A 17,817-nucleotide genomic window follows, 5' to 3' on the forward strand; every position below is an offset into this window, starting at 1 on the left:
TGTGTGTCTGGTGGTCACTCACTATATAATATATTATGTACTCCTGGCTCCTGCTATAACCTATAACTGGCACTGCAGTAGTGCTCCCCAGTCTCCCCCACAATTATAAGCTGTGTGAGCTGAGCAGTCAGACAGATATATATAATATTATATATAGATAATAGATGATGCAGCACACTGGCCTGAGCCTGAGCAGTGCACACAGATATGGTATGTGACTGAGTCACTGTGTGCTGTGTATCGCTTTTTTCAGGCAGAGAACGGATTATATTATGTACTCCTGGCTCCTGCTATAACCTATAACTGGCACTGCAGTAGTGCTCCCCAGTCTCCCCCACAATTATAAGCTGTGTGAGCTGAGCAGTCAGACAGATATATATAATATTATATATAGATAATAGATGATGCAGCACACTGGCCTGAGCCTGAGCAGTGCACACAGATATGGTATGTGACTGAGTCACTGTGTGCTGTGTATCGCTTTTTTCAGGCAGAGAACGGATTATAAATAAAAGTGGTGGTCACTGGTCACTATCAGCAAAACTCTGCACTGTACACTACTGAGTACTCCTAATGCTCCCCAAAATTAGTAAATCAAGTGTCTCTCTAATCTATTCTAATTCTAAACGGAGAGGACGCCAGCCACGTCCTCTCCCTATCAATCTCAATGCACGTGTGAAAATGGCGGCGACGCGCGGCTCCTTATATAGAATCCGAGTCTCGCGATAGAATCCGAGCCTCGCGAGAATCCGACAGCGTCATGATGACGTTCGGGCGCGCTCGGGTTAACCGAGCAAGGCGGGAAGATCCGAGTCGCTCGGACCCGTGAAAAAAAACATGAAGTTCTGGCGGGTTCGGATTCAGAGAAACCGAACCCGCTCATCTCTAGATAAAAGTATGATAGTTAGTAACCTAAAAATATAGTCCCTTATTAACATAGTTAATGAGAAATACAACATAAAAGACATTTTTTTATTTTTTTTTATTTAATATTTTTTAATATTAGAAATAAGCAAACTGGAGATAAGTGTATATATATATATATATCTTGTACATATAATATTCATTGGTCTGTTTGTTTGGTTTTACATTTGGACAACACTGGACTGATTGTGATGAAACCATTGCAAAGTTGGTCAGTCGGATCCTTGACAGATTTTAGGTGGGTTAGGGTCCAGGTCAGATAGCCCGTTGGTGTACGTTGGGCAGAACTTTGACCCGGGGAGCCTGTTCTGGGCCTTCCAGTGGATGGATCTTGATAAAAACTTCACTGAGTAATAATACTGGGTCAAAGAAGACATACTGTAGTAAAGGGTTGAGGTCCTGGTTAAACCTCCCATTGGTGAATGCCTGACAAAACTTTGACACAAGGAGCCTGCTCTGAGCCTTCCACTGGTTGTATCTGTCAGAAAACGTTAATGAACTGTAATAAATGAAATAAATAACCATAAATCAATGACCTGAAATAAGTGACAGAAATGGAGGTGGGAAGACAAAAAATATTGTGTACGCAATAGCAACATTGATAACAGAAGGAAAACTGTAAACCCATCTCGCAATGTAAAAGTGATTATAAAACTGAAATGAAAGGAATGCTGGGGATCAGGGATTCTGTTGACAACACTTCCCTTCCCACCCCACCCCACCAAAAAGAGGAAGAAAACACACATCTTAGTAGATCAAACTTGGCGAAGTAATGCTAACTGCACCTTTATAGTCCTATAAGTTACTGTAAAGACACCACCCTTTAACATCAGCTGTCACCTCTCCTCTAGCAGCGCCTTCATTAGGGTTAATTTGGGTAAATGGCTTAAGCCATCTTTATCCTTTTGGATTTTCCTAGTCATCCACTTGGTTCATGCATTGTTGGGGGGTGTTTCTGGTTTGGAAAAGCATGGCAAAAATTGGGTGCAAGATATGTGTGCATCTGGGCACCTTCCTGGTTGGTAGTAGCATTCTATATCACTAGTACAGTGGTTCATGAGCACTAACTTTTCTGGGGTCCAAGGTGGAGTTAAAATTGAAAGGAGGTATTGATCATGTTGTGCAGGTGGAGCAGTATACAGTAACTCCCCTTTTTGTTGATTGGGTTGGGAGTCCTTATGCTACTGTAGTCCTTTCTTTGCCACTCATGCTTGTTTGTTAATACAATTTCACCTGTTTCATCATTATCACGCCTGTGTCTTTAATTCAGTTATTTGATTGTTACTGATGTTTGTTTCCACAGTGAAGAATGACATCCACCAAATATGGTTTATGATCCTTGAATATACTGTATAGTAGTATTTATAATAGTATAATAGCTAGTGATGAGCGGATTCGGTTTTACTCGGTTTTACTCGGTTCTCAAAACGGCATCTTATTGGCTCACGGATGTCACGTGTTTTGGATAGCCAATAAGATGCCGTTTTGAGAACCGAGTAAAACCGAGTAAAACCGAGTAAAACCGAACCTCGCTCATCACTAATAATAGCACAGTTTTTCTGAGCTATTAAAAAATATTTTAATAAGAGAAAAAAAAACTTCCAAAACTAATGATTTCTCCTATGATGCAGAACAAATTAAATATTATGTTCTAAGAAATTAAGTCATTAAGTGTGCCAGATGAGAACTCCCTGAGCACATCCTTCTCAAAGTTAACCAGAATCCACCATATGGCATTTGGTTATTAACTACCCAGTTTTCTTATTGGTATTAATGTCCTGCACGGTGAAAAAACTTTTTGAGCTACTTATGGATACACACAAATCCCTTATCCCAAATCACCTTACCATTCACAAAATCCATATAAACACAGCTTTGTTTCATGGATAATTCTGTAAATTAGGGGGTAATTCAGAGTTGATCGCAGCAGCAAATTTGTTAGCAGTTGGGCAAAACCATGTGCACTGCAGGTGTGGCAGATGTAACATGTGCAGAGAGAGTTAGATTTGGGTGGGATATATTGTTTCTGTGCAGAGTAAATACTGGCTGCTTTATTTTTACACTGCAATTAAGATTTCAGTTTGAACACACCCCACCCAAATCTAACTCTCTCAGCACATGTTACAGCGGTCCCACCTGCACTGCACATGGTTTTGCCCAACTGCTAACAAATTTGCTGCTGCAATAAACTCTGAATTAGGCCCTTAGGGGGCGCGTGTACTAAGCAGTGATAAAAGTGGAGAAGTGAGCCAGTGGAGAAGTTGCCCGTGGCAACCAATCAGCTGCTCTGTATATTTTTATAGTACGCAAATTATAAATGTTACGTCAAAGATGATTGGTTGCCATGGGCAACTTCTCCACTGGCTCACTTCTCCTCTTTTATCGCTGCTTAGTACATGTCCCTCTTAGTCGGCACAAGTAACAACATGTCATTTTATGTGGATCTGCTTTAAAGGGGTTATTCAGAGATTGCTGTAACCGCTGCATTCACATGCAGCAGCCCATAGTGTGTGTGCACAGCCCTTCGCCGTGCGAGGACATCCTGGATGGATGAAATTGCATAGTGATTGACAGCGGCAGTCGTCGGGGGGTGTTGATGCAGCATTTCGTAGGTGTGGTCCAGACAATGCAGGCATGTCCAAGCCGTTTTCAGGATGGCTGCGTGACATCAGCTACTGTGAGACAAAAGATGGCGCCAGACCGCTAGCCAGCACAGCCTCACTGCACAGGCAGTGGTCGTCTACTAATTGATGCATTTAAATTGTAAACACATTGTGGGCGGGACAACACACATGATGGGCGGTTTTGCCTTGTGCAGGAAGGCCCCCAGCATCTTCAAAAACAAGTTCTACATCCATCTCATAATAGCCCTCTAAGTCATGTAAAATGGCAAAGAGAAAACTGTACCCCCACTCGGAGGTTGCAGAAAAATAGAATTTTCATGACATTTTACTGATGTGTTCTTAATTATCTTTAGTCTCAGTGTGACCAAGTGATACAGGTATTCAGACGTCAGGCAGCGCTTTTGTTGGACTGTACTGTACCTCTGTACTAACTGCCATCTTGAGTACTTGGCGATCTTTGCAGATCTCCATCTGGGAGAGTTTATTATTTTTCTGTTTACTTGCAGCTCGGTTCAAACTGCGAGTAACACAGGGCTTATAGATGCACATGAAAAAAGCTCACCAAACAGTACAAACAATAGAAATAAATAAATATATATATATATATATATATATATATATTGCAAGGACACTGGAGTACCACTGACTGTCTGTTTGGAAAGTTTTTTCCTGTGTGATTCTGTATGGATAGCTAACCCGTATCTGTATTTCACATTTGTGTTTGACACATGAGGTCCATTTTTGGCAGGATCTTGCTGTTTTCACCTTCCTTTTGAAAGTTAGAAACATAGGAAATAGCTGAATTCTGATCAATCGAATATATGAGACTGGCTTGAAGCTTCGGCAGTCTCCTTTTTGAGGTTTTGAAGTTATTCTTTGAAAAATCTTGAGTGTCCATTCTGATTGATCACATTTTGATAAATGTTAATACCAAAAGACATACCCTGATGAAGTCTAGTTACTAGACGAAATGCGTTGGGTTGTTATATTTGATGTTATCTCTGAATAGAATATGAGGAAGATTAAAGATATTGCACTAAGTTGCCGATATTCCTCTATCAACTTCAAAGATGGAGTATTCGAAGAGAGATTACATCATTTTGTCTGTGTAATATGATGGACATGCTTCTTTGCTTCTGTACATTTTAATAAATTTTTATGAAAGAACAGTTCATGTTTATGTTTTAAAATCAATGTTAATTGTGAAACCACCGGGTTCCCCATATTTATAGGTTAAAATAACCTTTGGGCGCCAATTTCCTTTGTTTTTATATTTTCTGTATCCAGTCCCTCCTAACAAGGGACTTAGTGAAATAGGCAGCCCCTCCCAAGGAGTACTGTATCTTATTGTATCTAATTAGCCTTAGAACAGCGCAGAAGGAGAGTATTTGGTTGATATATATATATATATATATATATATATATATATAACGCTCCGGTGCCCTCCCTGAACAAACAGGCTCTGTATAGGTTGGTGGAAGGCGGCACTCAGGAGACTTTCACAAATGTAGAAAAATGTGCTTTATTGTGCACAATAAAGCACATTTTTCTACATTTGTGAAAGTCTCCTGAGTGCCGCCTTCCACCAACATATATATATATATATATATATATATATAGTTTAATATATATACAGTATAGATGTGTCACATCTTGACAAAGGGGCTAGACACCCCGAAACGTTGATGTACTTTGCTGTGATGTTTTAATACACTCGCTTTGCTGCAAGACCCTGAGTGCCGCAGATTCTTCATTAAACTATAAATTACCTGTACTGAGGGAACCGGGGTGTATTTGTCCACAGAGGAGTGTTGGGCTTTGCATATCTTATATATATATATATATAGTAAAGTTCGATTAATTTACAAGGAAAAGCAATACCGTATCACACTGTGGTTCGGGCCGCTGTGGCTGTTAAACATAAGCAAATAACTGCTAAGATCTGTATGCACGTTGCATATACACACCAACACGCTATGCGCACAATGCAGCGACACGTATGGCTGAATAAATCTTATCCCCAAACAAGAATGGAATGCGACACCAGTAGTTAAATGTAATGTTGTGGTCCAACGCATCAACAGTATTTACTCAAAAGATACAGATAAAAGATACAACAATATTACAGAGTACTACAACCAATAGTACATACGTTTGTTCGAGAGCGCTCCCGGATCTAGGACTCAGTCAGTCTTAGCAAGATGACCTTCAGAGTATAGACTGGGCCTGGTCAGGAGGACTCTCTTTATACAATGTGTCCAAATACAGTACAATGGGAGATGTAAGCTCTTCTTTCATAGGTCAAGGGGCAGGTCATTTACAGTACATGAGGGGTCATAGGTTGGTTTGAATGAATGGGCGATGCTTGGTCCAGGGGTACTTGCAGGTGTTCGCCACTGGGTTCCCGCCGAATATCAAGAGTACAGTATTTACAGTAGTTTATGAATATTACAATTCTGCACATATCTATGCGCAGAAACATGCGATAAACGGCAAATAGCGACCGGAATGTGGCTCTCAAAATACTGCACATCTGGATACCAAACATTAAGTTCTAAACTTGCTCCATCTCCTCACATCCTGTAACCCTGAATAACTCTGTTTTTCTATCCTTTGAGTATATGTAACTTGCTGGAAAAGTGTGTGGAGACTATGTGTCAATTATGCACTATATAAATAGAATATTGAATATGACTTTGTGGCTTTTCTGTGCGAATGCATATGCTACTGTATTTACTCATACCATGCGCCAATACGCGAGGCTCGTGAACCAGTGTACATAGCGTGCGTGTATGCGTATGCATGGCGAAAACACGCACGCACAGAGGCCACTCTGTTTGGTGTATGCATGTGGTGTGTATGTAATATTTTCAACTTCAACAATCTATATATATATATATATATATATATATATATGTATTATTATTATTATTATTATTATTATTATCCTTTATTTATATGGCACCACAAGGGTTCCGCAGCACCCAGTTATAGAGTACATAAACAAATAATCAAAAAGGAAAACAGCAATTTATAGTTGATGAGAGTATTGGACAAGTACAGGGTAAATAAACATAGTTACATCAGCAGATGACACTGGAATAAGTATCAGGTGGCAGAAGACTGCTGGATTTGGTGCAGTTGAAGATTATTAAAGTAAGAAAGGATAAGCACATGAGGGAAAAGGTCCCTGCTCGTGAGAGCTTACATTCTAAAAGGGGAGGAGGAGACAGACAGGGGTGACACAGATGGGGTACATAGAGAGCATAGAACAGAGGGTTAGGATGAGATTTGGCTGGGTTTGGTGAAGAAGTGGGTCTTGAGAGCCCGTTTGAAGTTTTGTAGAGAGGTGGAGAGTCTGAGGGAGAGAGGTAGGGAATTCCAGAGAAGTGGTGCAGCACGTGAAAAATCTTGGAGGTAGGAGTGGGAGGAAGTAATCCGTAGACAGGAGAGTCGGCGTGCATTAGCAGAGCAAAGAGGACGGGTGGGAGTGTAAAGGGAGATAAGGTCAGAGATGTAGATGGGAGAGGAGTGGGTGAGGGCTTTGTAAGCGAGTGTGAAGCTTGAAATGGATTCTGAAAGGGAAGGGGAGCCAGTGAAGGTCTAGTAAGAGAGGAGAGGTGGACGTAGAGCGTTTGGTGAGGAAGATGAGCCGGCCAGCAGCATTGAGGATAGACTGGAGTGGAGAGAGGTATTTGTCAGGAATGCCAGTCAGGAGGAGATTACAGTAGTCCAGTCTGGAGATGACCAATGAGTGGATAAGAGTCTTAGTAGCTTCCTGGGTCAGAAAGGGTCTGATTCTGGAAATATATTTTAGATGAAAACGACAGGTTTGTGAGAGGTGCTGAATGTGTGGTTTGAAGGAGAGGGAGGAGTCAAGGATTACTCCAAGACAGCACACTTGGGGGTAAGAGGAGATAGTAGTGCCATCAATAGATTATGAGATTGTAGGAGGTGAGGTTATGCGGGAGGGAGGGAAGATGATCAGCTCGAGAGAAGAAAGCGCTGGAACATCCAGGAAGAGGTAGCAGAGAGACAGTTGGAGATATGAGTGAGGAAAGCAGGGGAGAGGTCTGGAGAGGAAAGATAGATTTGGGTGTCATCAGCATAGAGATTATATTTGAAACCAAAAGTACGAATGAGCTTACCTAGTGAGGACGTATAGAGAGAGAAGAGAAGAGGACCAAGGACAATACCTTGGGGTACCCCTACAGTTAGTGGAAGTGAGGGGGAGGTGGAGTCATGAGAGGAGACAGAGAATGAACGTTCATAAAGGTAGGAGGACAGCCAAGAGAGTGTGGTGTCACGCAGACCAATGGAGTGAAGGATTTGCAGTAGGAGAGGATGGTCCACAGTGTCAAAAGCAGCAGAGAGATCAAGTAGGATAAGTAGAGAGTAGTGTCCCTTAGATTTAGCAGCATGGAGGTCATTGCATACTTTGTAAGGGCAGTTTCAGTGGAGTGGACGGAAGCCAGACTGGAATGGGTCAAGCAGTGAGTGTGAGGAAAGAAAGGAAGTAAGGCGGTTGTAGACAATACGCTCAAGGAGTTTGGAGGCAAAAGGGAGGAGAGAGATGGGTCCGTAGTTGGAGAGAGTGTTTGGATCAAGGGTAGGTTTTTTAAGAATAGGAGAGATGAGTGCATGCTTGAAGGCAGAGGGGACAGTGCCTGATGAGAGGGAGAGATTGAGAAAGTGGGAAAGATGGGAACAAGCAGAAGGAGAGAGGTAGCGGAGGAGGAGGGAGGGGATAGGGTCAAGTGGGGAGGTGGTGAGGGGACAGGAACGAATGAGGGCCATGACTTCCTCTCCAGATGCATGGGAGAAAGATGTAAGAGTAGGTGCGAGGGATGGGGAGGGTTGGTAAGGGATGGGAGAAGGCTGGTTACTGATGGTCTGGTGTGATGTGATGTCCTGACGTATAGAGTCAATTTTGGATGTGAAGTAAGTGGCAAAGTCAAGAGCAGAGAGTGAGGAAGGGAGACAAGGTGGAGGTGGGCAGAGTAGTGGAAGACTGGGAGGTTCTTGAAGCATGACTGTTAAAGCAAGAGAAAGGGCATCACTGAAGGATGAGAGCATAAGTTTGAAATGAAGGAAGTCTGCCTTAGAGCGTGATTTCCTCCAGTGTCGCTCAGCAGTACGTGAGCATTATATGAGCAGATATCTGGTGCATTTGGTGTGCTAGGGTTGAGGTGTTAATTTGCGAGGGTGAATAGTGGTTGGTGGAGCAACAGAGTCAAGAGCGGAAGTAAGGGATGCATTGTATGTGAAAATGGCTTGTTCAGGGCATGAGAGAGAGAGAGAATAGGAGAGAGAAGTGAGTCAAACAGGGAGGAAAGGAATGTGGTGTCAATAGCTTCAATGTTACGCTTAGTGATGGTAGCCTTAGGAGGTAGATATGGGGAAGTTGAGAGAGATAGATTAAAGGAGAGCAAGTGGTGGTCAGAGAGGGGAAATGGGGAGTTGAAAAAATCAGAAATATCACAGCGGTGAGTGAAGACCAGACCCAGTGAGCTCCCATTCACATGGGAGGGTGAGGAGGTCCACTAGGAGAGACCAAGTGAATAGGTGAGTTTAAGGAGTTTAGAGGCAGTGGATTGTGTGGGGATGTCAATAGGGATGTTGAAATCGCCTAGGATAATGGAGGGAATGTCAGAAGAGAGGAAATGAGGAAGCCAGGAAGCAAAGTTGTCAATGAATTTGGAGGCAGTGCCGGGGGGGGGGGCGGTAAATGACAGCTACTCTAAGATGGACTGGTTGGAAGAGGCGTATGGCATGGACCTCAAATGTAGAGAATGTAAGGGATGGTTCTGGTGGTATGAGTTGGTAGGAGTAACTAGAAGGTAAAAGGACCCCAACACCACCCCCATTCCAGCTCAGTTTAAACTGCGTGGATCACAGGGCTTATAGATGCATATAAACAAAGCGTACTGGGGTAAAGCACACCAAATGGTGCAAACTATAGATACAGTACCTATCTATCTATCTATCTATCTATCTATCTATCTATCTATCTATCTATCTATCTATCTATCTATCTACATAATTTTTCTGTTTTTTTGTACTTTGCTTCTAGGTTGAAACTGCATTGATCTCAGGGCTATCAGATGCATGTGGTCAAAGCACACTAAGGTAAAGCGCAACAAACAGTTTATTTACAGAGGAGTACAGCGCAGCATACAGATGCGTGCACTTGCACACAGACACTATACAGAGCACATTTACTTGTGAGTATAGACACAGCACAGCCAGTATAGGAAAGTACAGTGCAGCATACATCAGTGTGCAGCGGGGCCCCACACAGTTACTTATACAGCACAGCCACTTATGAGAATTGAGTGTCAGCACAGCCAGTATAGCAGAGTACAGCGCAGCGTATGGCAGCATGTTTTAGAGTGAAATGGCATCCAAGTACTGTGGGAATCCAACACCGGGAGGATGACGATGTTCGAATTCGATGAGGGATCTGGGTCTGGCAGTAACACCTGAGCCACAGCTCGGATGACTCGGATCCCTGCAGTTCGGAGCGATCCGGGGGGGTCATTCTGAGTTGTTCGCTCTGTATTTTTTTCTCGCAACGGAGCGATTAGTCGCTAATGCGCATGCGCAATGCCCGCAGTGCGACTGCGCCAAGTAAATTTGCTATGCAGTTAGGTATTTTACTCACGGCATTACGAGGTTTTTTCTTTGTTCTGGTGATCGTAATGTGATTGACAGGAAGTGGGTGTTTCTAGGCGGAAACTGGCCGTTTTATGGGTGTGTGTGTGAAGAGACGCTACCGTTTCTGGGAAAAACGCGGGAGTGGCTGGAGAAACGGAGGAGTGTCTGGCCGAACGCTGGGTGTGTTTGTGACGTCAAACCAGGAACGACAAGTACTGAACTGATCGCAGATGCCGAGTAAGTGTGGAGCTACTCAGAAACTGCTAAGAAGTGTCTATTCGCTATTTTGCTAACCTTTCGTTCGCAATTTTTATAAGCTAAGATTCACTCCCAGTAGGCGGCGGCTTAGCGTGTGCAAAGCTGCTAAAAGCAGCTTGCGAGCGAACAACTCGGAATGACCACCCGGGTTCCTTGGAATCTGGACTGCTCATCTCTAATACTATAGGGATAAAAAAAATAGATCCAAATCACCTGATTTTAGCTGTTTTAAAAAAAATTACAAAATTCTAAAAAAGATCAGAATCTGAACCAAAGCACTTGTAGATGGTTTTGCCAATACTGAAACATGAATAGAATATTTGCCAACAGTACTCAATGGGGGGAATTTAAATGTTTGAAGAGTCGGTTGGGTGTCTGTTTTTTCCTGTCTATTAGATAGGAAAAACAGACACCCAACTGACTTTTCAAACAATTGAATATCCCCCCATGTCTGTTAAGATCTGGGTTCAGTGGGGATCAGGCTTACACCACATTCAGCACCCGAGGATAGAGCCGGCCTATGTGGCTAGGTTGCACAAGCAGCTTCTGCTGATGAAAATTAGAGATGAGCGGGTTCGGTTTCTCTGAATCCGAACCCGCACGAACTTCATGTTTTTTTCACGGGTCCGAGCAGACTCGGATCCTCCCGCCTTGCTCGGTTAACCCGAGCGCGCCCGAACGTCATCATGACGCTGTCGGATTCTCGCGAGACTCGGATTCTATATAAGGAGCCGCGCGTCGCCGCCATTTTCACACGTGCATTGAGATTGATAGGGAGAGGACGTGGCTGGCGTCCTCTCCATTTAGATTATGGTTGAGAGAGAGAGAGAGAGATTGACCTGAGGCTGTGATACTGTAGAAGAGAGTGCAGAGTTTAGTGACTGACGACCACAGTGACCACCAGACAGTGCAGTTGTTTGTTTTATTTAATATATCCGTTCTCTGCCTGAAAAAAACGATACACACAGTGACTCAGTCACATACCATATCTGTGTGCACTGCTCAGCCCAGTGTGCTGCATCAATGTATATATATATCTGACTGTGCTCAGCTCACACAGCTTATAATTGTGGGGGAGACTGGGGAGCACTGCAGTGCCAGTTATAGGTTATAGCAGGAGCCAGGAGTACATAATATTATATTAAAATTAAACAGTGCACACTTTTGCTGCAGGAGTGCCACTGCCAGTGTGACTAGTGACCAGTGACCTGACCACCAGTATATATAATATTAGTAGTATACTATCTCTTTATCAACCAGTCTATATTAGCAGCAGACACAGTACAGTGCGGTAGTTCACGGCTGTGGCTACCTCTGTGTCGGCACTCGGCAGCCCGTCCATAATTGTATATACCACCTAACCGTGGTTTTTTTTTCTTTCTTTATAGTCATACTAGTTACGAGTATACTATCTCTTTATCAACCAGTCTATATTAGCAGCAGACACAGTACAGTGCGGTAGTTCACGGCTGTGGCTACCTCTGTGTCGGCACTCGGCAGCCCGTCCATAATTGTATATACCACCTAACCGTGTTTTTTTTTTCTTTCTTTATACATACATACTAGTTACGAGTATACTATCTCTTTATCAACCAGTCTATATTAGCAGCAGACACAGTACAGTGCGGTAGTTCACGGCTGTGGCTACCTCTGTGTCGGCACTCGGCAGCCCGTCCATAATTGTATATACCACCTAACCGTGGTTTTTTTTTCTTTCTTTATACATACATACTAGTTACGAGTATACTATCTCTTTATCAACCAGTCTATATTAGCAGCAGACACAGTACAGTGCGGTAGTTCACGGCTGTGGCTACCTCTGTGTCGGCACTCGTCAGCCCGTCCATAATTGTATATACCACCTAACCGTGGTTTTTCTTTCTTTCTTTATACATACATACTAGTTACGAGTATACTATCTCTTTATCAACCAGTCTATATATTAGCAGCAGACACAGTACAGTGCGGTAGTTCACGGCTGTGGCTACCTCTGTGTCGGCACTCGGCAGCCCGTCCATAATTGTATATACCACCTAACCGTGTTTTTTTTTTCTTTCTTTATACATACATACTAGTTACGAGTATACTATCTCTTTATCAACCAGTCTATATATTAGCAGCAGACACAGTACAGTGCGGTAGTTCACGGCTGTGGCTACCTCTGTGTCGGCACTCGGCAGCCCGTCCATAATTGTATATACCACCTAACCGTGGTTTTTTTTTCTTTCTTTATACATACATACTAGTTACGAGTATACTATCTCTTTATCAACCAGTCTATATTAGCAGCAGACACAGTACAGTGCGGTAGTTCACGGCTGTGGCTACCTCTGTGTCGGCACTCGGCAGCCCGTCCATAATTGTATATACCACCTAACCGTGGTTTTTTTTTCTTTCTTTATACATACATACTAGTTACGAGTATACTATCTCTTTATCAACCAGTCTATATATTAGCAGCAGACACAGTACAGTGCGGTAGTTCACGGCTGTGGCTACCTCTGTGTCGGCACTCGGCAGCCCGTCCATAATTGTATATACCACCTAACCGTGGTTTTTTTTTCTTTCTTTATAGTCATACTAGTTACGAGTATACTATCTCTTTATCAACCAGTCTATATTAGCAGCAGACACAGTACAGTGCGGTAGTTCACGGCTGTGGCTACCTCTGTGTCGGCACTCGGCAGCCCGTCCATAATTGTATATACCACCTAACCGTGGTTTTTTTTTCTTTCTTTATACATACATACTAGTTACGAGTATACTATCTCTTTATCAACCAGTCTATATTAGCAGCAGACACAGTACAGTGCGGTAGTTCACGGCTGTGGCTACCTCTGTGTCGGCACTCGGCAGCCCGTCCATAATTGTATATACCACCTAACCGTGGTTTTTTTTTCTTTCTTTATACATACATACTAGTTACGAGTATACTATCTCTTTATCAACCAGTCTATATATTAGCAGCAGACACAGTACAGTGCGGTAGTTCACGGCTGTGGCTACCTCTGTGTCGGCACTCGGCAGCCCGTCCATAATTGTATATACCACCTAACCGTGGTTTTTTTTTCTTTCTTTATACATACATACTAGTTACGAGTATACTATCTCTTTATCAACCAGTCTATATATTAGCAGCAGACACAGTACAGTGCGGTAGTTCACGGCTGTGGCTACCTCTGTGTCGGCACTCGGCAGCCCGTCCATAATTGTATATACCACATAACCGTGGTTTTTCTTTCTTTCTTTATACATACATACTAGTTACGAGTATACTATCTCTTTATCAACCAGTCTATATATTAGCAGCAGACACAGTACAGTGCGGTAGTTCACGGCTGTGGCTACCTCTGTGTCGGCACTCGGCAGCCCGTTCATAATTGTATATACCACCTAACCGTGGTTTTTCTTTCTTTCTTTATACATACATACTAGTTACGAGTATACTATCTCTTTATCAACCAGTCTATATTAGCAGCAGACACAGTACAGTACGGTAGTTCACGGCTGTGGCTACCTCTGTGTCTGCACTCGGCAGGCAGTCCATAATTGTATACTAGTATCCATCTCCATTGTTTACCTGAGGTGCCTTTTAGTTGTGCCTATTAAAATATGGAGAACAAAAATGTTGAGGTTCCAAAATTAGGGAAAGATCAAGATCCACTTCCACCTCGTGCTGAAGCTGCTGCCACTAGTCATGGCCGAGACGATGAAATGCCAGCAACGTCGTCTGCCAAGGCCGATGCCCAATGTCATAGTACAGAGCATGTCAAATCCAAAACACCAAATATCAGAAAAAAAAGGACTCCAAAACCTAAAATAAAATTGTCGGAGGAGAAGCGTAAACTTGCCAATATGCCATTTACGACACGGAGTGGCAAGGAACGGCTGAGGCCCTGGCCTATGTTCATGGCTAGTGGTTCAGCTTCACATGAGGATGGAAGCACTCAGCCTCTCGCTAGAAAAATGAAAAGACTCAAGCTGGCAAAAGCAGCACAGCAAAGAACTGTGCATTCTTCGAAATCCCAAATCCACAAGGAGAGTCCAATTGTGTCGGTTGCGATGCCTGACCTTCCCAACACTGGACGTGAAGAGCATGCGCCTTCCACCATTTGCACGCCCCCTGCAAGTGCTGGAAGGAGCACCCGCAGTCCAGTTCCTGATAGTCAGATTGAAGATGTCAGTGTTGAAGTACACCAGGATGAGGAGGATATGGGTGTTGCTGGCGCTGGGGAGGAAATTGACCAGGAGGATTCTGATGGTGAGGTGGTTTGTTTAAGTCAGGCACCCGGGGAGACACCTGTTGTCCGTGGGAGGAATATGGCCTTTGACATGCCAGGTGAAAATACCAAAAAAATCAGCTCTTCGGTGTGGAGGTATTTCACCAGAAATGCGGACAACAGGTGTCAAGCCGTGTGTTCCCTTTGTCAAGCTGTAATAAGTAGGGGTAAGGACGTTAACCACCTCGGAACATCCTCCCTTATACGTCACCTGCAGCGCATTCATAATAAGTCAGTGACAAGTTCAAAAACTTTGGGTGACAGCGGAAGCAGTCCACTGACCAGTAAATCCCTTCCTCTTGTAACCAAGCTCACGCAAACCACCCCACCAACTCCCTCAGTGTCAATTTCCTCCTTCCCCAGGAATGCCAATAGTCCTGCAGGCCATGTCACTGGCAATTCTGACGAGTCCTTTCCTGCCTGGGATTCCTCCGATGCATCCTTGCGTGTAACGCCTACTGCTGCTGGCGCTGCTGTTGTTGCCGCTGGGAGTCGATGGTCATCCCAGAGGGGAAGTCGTAAGCCCACTTGTACTACTTCCAGTAAGCAATTGACTGTTCAACAGTCCTTTGCGAGGAAGATGAAATATCACAGCAGTCATCCTACTGCAAAGCGGATAACTGAGGCCTTGACAACTATGTTGGTGTTAGACGTGCGTCCGGTATCCGCCGTTAGTTCACAGGGAACTAGACAATTTATTGAGGCAGTGTGCCCCCGTTACCAAATACCATCTAGGTTCCACTTCTCTAGGCAGGCGATACCGAGAATGTACACGGACGTCAGAAAAAGACTCACCAGTGTCCTAAAAAATGCAGTTGTACCCAATGTCCACTTAACCACGGACATGTGGACAAGTGGAGCAGGGCAGGGTCAGGACTATATGACTGTGACAGCCCACTGGGTAGATGTATGGACTCCCGCCGCAAGAACAGCAGCGGCGGCACCAGTAGCAGCATCTCGCAAACGCCAACTCTTTCCTAGGCAGGCTACGCTTTGTATCACCGCTTTCCAGAATACGCACACAGCTGAAAACCTCTTACGGCAACTGAGGAAGATCATCGCGGAATGGCTTACCCCAATTGGACTCTCCTGTAGATTTGTGGCATCGGACAACGCCAGCAATATTGTGTGTGCATTAAATATGGGCAAATTCCAGCACGTCCCATGATTTGCACATACCTTGAATTTGGTGGTGCAGAATTTTTTAAAAAACGACAGGGGCGTGCAAGAGATGCTGTCGGTGGCCAGAAGAATTGCGGGACACTTTCGGCGTACAGGCACCACGTACAGAAGACTGGAGCACCACCAAAAACTACTGAACCTGCCCTGCCATCATCTGAAGCAAGAAGTGGTAACGAGGTGGAATTCAACCCTCTATATGCTTCAGAGGTTGGAGGAGCAGCAAAAGGCCATTCAAGCCTATACAATTGAGCACGATATAGTAGGTGGAATGCACCTGTCTCAAGCGCAGTGGAGAATGATTTCAACGTTGTGCAAGGTTCTGATGCCCTTTGAACTTGCCACACGTGAAGTCAGTTCAGACACTGCCAGCCTGAGTCAGGTCATTCCCCTCATCAGGCTTTTGCAGAAGAAGCTGGAGACATTGAAGGAGGAGCTAACACGGAGCGATTCCGCTAGGCATGTGGGACTTGTGGATGGAGCCCTTAATTCGCTTAACAAGGATTCACGGGTGGTCAATCTGTTGAAATCAGAGCACTACATTTTGGCCACCGTGCTCGATCCTAGATTTAAAGCCTACCTTGGATCTCTCTTTCCGGCAGACACAAGTCTGCTGGGGTTGAAAGACCTGCTGGTGACAAAATTGTCAAGTCAAGCGGAACGTGACCTGTCAACATCTCCTCCTTCACATTCTCCCGCAACTGGGGGTGCGAGGAAAAGGCTCAGAATTCCGAGCCCACCCGCTGGCGGTGATGCAGGGCAGTCTGGAGCGACTGCTGATGCTGACATCTGGTCCGGACTGAAGGACCTGACAACGATTACGGACATGTCGTCTACTGTCACTGCATATGATTCTCTCAACATTGATAGAATGGTGGAGGATTATATGAGTGACCGCATCCAAGTAGGCACGTCACACAGTCCGTACTTATACTGGCAGGAAAAAGAGGCAATTTGGAGGCCCTTGCACAAACTGGCTTTATTCTACCTAAGTTGCCCTCCCACAAGTGTGTACTCTGAAAGAGTGTTTAGTGCCGCCGCTCACCTTGTCAGCAATCGGCGTACGAGGTTACATCCAGAAAATGTGGAGAAGATGATGTTCATTAAAATGAATTATAATCAATTCCTCCGCGGAGACATTGACCAGCAGCAATTGCCTCCACAAAGTACACAGGGAGCTGAGATGGTGGATTCCAGTGGGGACGAATTGATAATCTGTGAGGAGGGGGATGTACACGGTGATATATCGGAGGGTGATGATGAGGTGGACATCTTGCCTCTGTAGAGCCAGTTTGTGCAAGGAGAGATTAATTGCTTCTTTTTTGGGGGGGTCCAAACCAACCCGTCATATCAGTCACAGTCGTGTGGCAGACCCTGTCACTGAAATGATGGGTTGGTTAAAGTGTGCATGTCCTGTTTTGTTTATACAACATAAGGGTGGGTGGGAGGGCCCAAGGACAATTCCATCTTGCACCTCTTTTTTCTTTTCTTTTTCTTTGCATCATGTGCTGATTGGGGAGGGTTTTTTGGAAGGGACATCCTCCGTGACACTGCAGTGCCACTCCTAAATGGGCCCGGTGTTTGTGTCGGCCACTAGGGTCGCTAATCTTACTCACACAGTCAGCTACCTCATTGCGCCTCTTTTTTTCTTTGCGTCATGTGCTGTTTGGGGAGGGTTTTTTGGAAGGGACATCCTGCGTGACACTGCAGTGCCACTCCTAGATGGGCCCGGTGTTTGTGTCGGCCACTAGGGTCGCTAATCTTACTCACACAGCTACCTCATTGCGCCTCTTTTTTTCTTTGCGTCATGTGCTGTTTGGGGAGGGTTTTTTGGAAGGGACATCCTGCGTGACACTGCAGTGCCACTCCTAGATGGGCCCGGTGTTTGTGTCGGC

The sequence above is a fragment of the Pseudophryne corroboree genome, chromosome 1 (genome assembly GCF_028390025.1).
Source record: "Pseudophryne corroboree isolate aPseCor3 chromosome 1, aPseCor3.hap2, whole genome shotgun sequence".
In the NCBI taxonomy this organism is placed as follows: Eukaryota; Metazoa; Chordata; class Amphibia; order Anura; family Myobatrachidae; genus Pseudophryne; species Pseudophryne corroboree.